Genomic DNA, 3,861 nt, shown 5'->3' with positions numbered 1-3,861 from the left:
TAGTGACAAAGTACAGGGTGTGGCCACAAGAGGCACTAAAGTAGACTGGAAGTGAAGACATTGAGTCTGTAAGGTCGAGAAACTAAGAAGCTGGGCCAGTGAGTGGGTGTTTCACAAAGTCAGCAAAATCTCTCCCCAGAGGATGAAGAAATGAGCCAGGCATTTAACAAAACGTGAGGGTGTAACCAGGTTGGTAGATGACAGGAGAGAAGGTGGCTAGTTGAATGGCAGGACCTCAGTGGGGCAGGGTTTTCATACGAGAAGAGAGGAGAAGTTGCTCAGTTTCTAGCTTCAGGAGCTAGAAGAATGTTGCTAGCGCCTCTCTATGTGGGGCAAGTAGGAATAAATAGCTTCTACTTGAAAGGACGGCAGGGGAAGTGGTAACCTCAGGGGAAAGCCAGGTTTCAGTTCAGGCTAGAAGGTTGTGGGAGATCAGCGAGGTCTCTCGCTGCATGTGACAGAAATGAACTCTAGCTCTCTGTGCAGCAGGGCGGACAGGGTTGGGGGAGTAACGGTGATGGGGGAGGGGAGGTGGGACGAAGGTCTTGGTGAGCTGGAATGGTCCTCCAAAACGTGTCCTGAAAAGAAGCTGAGGAAGTAGGAGCATTTGTTCACCAATAGACAGCAGTCCTAAGGACACAAATGTCTGGTGGGGGTTAAAGAGAAGCAGAAGTAGAGGAGTGTGGGCATTAGAGTGTGGTTTCTGGAGTCCATTTGTCAGGCAGGTGGTATCTAGAGTGGAGGACCTGTAAGCACAAGATGACAGTTGTCCCATCAGTCCGGTGCCTGAACTGTTTCATTCCAGACCTCTGTCTGCACCTGACTCATCCTTACCCTCTGAATCTGAATTTCCGACCTCCGCTATTCTCATCCCCTTCCTTAGCCCCCAGAACATCTCTTTGATCCTCACTGTGCCACTCAGCCCTCTACTCCCTCCCTAAGAAGCTACATTCTGGATTCTTTCTTTTTTATTTTGGTTACACTGGGTCTTCATTGCTGTGTGGGGGCTTTCTCTAGCTGTGGCGAGCTTCTGTTGTTGCAGAGCAAGGCTTCTAGAGCGTGCAGGCTCATCGCTGTGGCATGTGGGCTCTCTGGTTACAGCAGCAAGTGCGTTTAGTTGCCCTGCAACACGTGGGATCTTAATTCCGTGACCAGGGATGGAACCTGCGAGCCCTGCACTGGAAGGCAGATCCTTAACCAATGGACTACCAGGGAAGTCCTTGTCCTCTCCTCTTTTAAATAGAAGTTTCTGCAGAACAGGGCCACTTTTTTTTGTTCTTAATTATATATCTCTCCTCTAATGTTTGTGATCTAGACACAGGGACTGATTTATTGGATGAATAACAATGAATGGCTTTTCTCAGGATGGTAAAGGCCGTGTAGCGTCGCCATTACTCTGAGGAGAAAACAGTCGGTAGAGGGGTACAAAGATGCAGAGCAATAAGACTTTTAACTTGGAGAAACAAAACCACACTCCAAGGAAGCATCATCAACATCACCATCAGCAGCACCAGCAGCCACCACCTCCACCAATGCCTGCAAATGGGCAGCAAGCCAGCAGCCAGAATGAAGGCTTGACTATTGACCTGAAGAATTTTAGGAAACCAGGAGAGAAGACCTTCACTCAGCGTAGCCGGCTCTTTGTGGGCAATCTTCCTCCTGACATCACTGAGGAGGAAATGAGGAAACTGTTTGAGAAATATGGGAAGGCAGGCGAAGTCTTCATTCATAAGGACAAGGGCTTTGGCTTTATCCGCTTGGAAACATGAACCCTAGCGGAGATTGCCAAAGTAGAACTGGACAACATGCCGCTCTATGGAAAGCAGCTGCGTGTGCAATTTGCCTGCCATAGTGCATCCCTTACAGTCCGAAACCTTCCTCAGTATGTGTCCAATGAACTGCTGGAGGAAGCCTTTTCTGTGTTCAGCAAGGTGGAGAGGGCTGTAGTCATTGTGGATGATCAAGGCAGGCCCTCAGGAAAAGGCATTGTTGAATTCTCAGGGAAGCCAGGTGCTCCGAAATCTCTGGACAGATGCAGTGAAGGTTCCTTCCTGCTAACCACATTTCCTTGACCTGTGACTGTGGAGCCCATGGACCAGTTAGATGATGAAGAGGGACTCCCAGATAAGCTGGTTATAAAGTACCAGCAATTTCACAAAGAGAGGGAACAGCCACCCAGATTTGCACAGCCTGGCTCCTTTGAGTGTGAGTATGCCATGCGCTGGAAGGCACTTCCTGAGATGGAAAAGCAGCAGCAGGACCTAGTGGACCGAAACATCAAGGAAGCTCGTGAGAAGCTGGAGATGGAGATGGAGGCTGCTCGCCATGAGCACCAGGTCATGCTAATGAGGCAGGATTTGATGAGGCGTCAAGAAACTTCGGAGGATGGAAGAGCTGCACAATCAAGAAGTGCAAAAACGAAAGCAGCTGGAGCTCAGGCAGGAGGAGGAGCGCAGGCGCCATGAGGAAGAGATCCAGCGGCAGCAAGAAGAAATGCTGCGACGGCAGCAGGAAGGATTCAAGGGAACCTTCCCTGATGCGAGAGAGCAAGAGATAAGGATGGGTCAGATGGCTATGGGAGGTGCTATGGGCATAAACAACAGAGGTGCCATGCCCCCTGCTCCTGTGCCAGCTGGTACCCTAGCTCCTCCAGGACCAGCCACTATGATGCCAGATGGAACCTTGGGATTGACCCCACCAACAACTGAACACTTTGGCCAAGCTGCTACAATAGAAGGAATTGGGGCAATTGGTGGAACCCCTCCTGCATTCAACCGTGCAGCTCCTGGAGCTGAATTTGCTCCAAACAAGCATCGCTGATACTAATAAAATTGCAGTGTCTAGTTTCCCAAAACCCTTAAAAGAAGGACCCTTTTTGGACTAGCCGAATTCTACGCTGGAAAAGTGTTAGGGATTCCTCCCAATAGTTTAGGTCTTCCCTGCCTGTAGTATTCTAGGGAGTATGTTGGAGGCAGAGGGTAAGGGAGGGTTGATATTTAACAAATCAGTTCTATGTGGTATATCCTTTCACTAATCAGTTCTGTGTGGTGCATTCCTAAAATCTCATGTGATTGTTGAGAGCCTGCGAGGGCCGGGGAACCATGGCAAAATGGATTCAATTAGAGCCCCCATTAATCTTAATCATTCCACTCTTTGTCCACCCTGTTCTATTTGCTTTCTTGTTCTTAACACCCCCCACCCCAGAGATCCTGCAACATATACCACAAAAACCAAACATCCCTCAATGACCTTGGCCCCACTGTTCCATTCACTCCCAGGTGGGAATTCAGGCACATGTCCACAGAGGTCACAGACAACATACATACGGTTCTGTTATGTCCCATATATTACCCTTTCATGTCCCAAGGAAGACATTTTCTCTTAGAAATTTTCATTTAGTATATCTTTAAAAAATTTTGTGTTAAACTTGCCTCCATTGTTTTCTTGAGTAAGGACAACCCAGAAATGGCCCTTTTGTGTCTGTGATGTTGCCATTCACAGCTTTTCTTGATAGGCCTAGTACAATCTTGAGAACAGGATTGCTGTATGCTGAACGTCAGACAGTAGCTCTTAGCTTTGCCTATCTTAGGTAGTTATGCTGTGCATTTTTTATTGGTATACCATGTTTGATTTGTCCCTAATAACTTTGAAGTTTTTCTGAGAAATGAAGTAATGCAACATCAACTTATTAAAATACATTTTAAGCCTTTAAAAAAAAAAAACAATGAATGACTGAGCGAGTGAATGGACTTTCATCTAACATTGCCCTGTTTCTGGAGCCTAGAAATGTTGAACTCAGAAGGGTGGCCTCTCTGATGAGACTTTTCCATTCTTGACCACCCTTTTCTATGGTTACTGATT

General features: G+C 47.4%; 1 pseudogene; it reads left to right on the top strand.

Annotated features, from left to right (window-relative positions):
* The first annotated feature begins 1,430 nt into the window (after positions 1 to 1,430).
* LOC129536619 (non-POU domain-containing octamer-binding protein pseudogene) lies at positions 1,431 to 2,926 on the top strand (annotated as a pseudogene).
* Positions 2,927 to 3,861: the final 935 nt, after the last annotated feature.

The sequence above is a fragment of the Moschus berezovskii genome, chromosome 20, assembly GCF_049115385.1.
Source record: "Moschus berezovskii isolate FMDL1 chromosome 20, NW_MosBer_1.0, whole genome shotgun sequence".
NCBI lineage: Eukaryota > Metazoa > Chordata > Mammalia > Artiodactyla > Moschidae > Moschus > Moschus berezovskii.
Note: the sequence above shows the minus strand (reverse complement) of the source record. Positions and strands in the feature narration are given on the sequence as shown.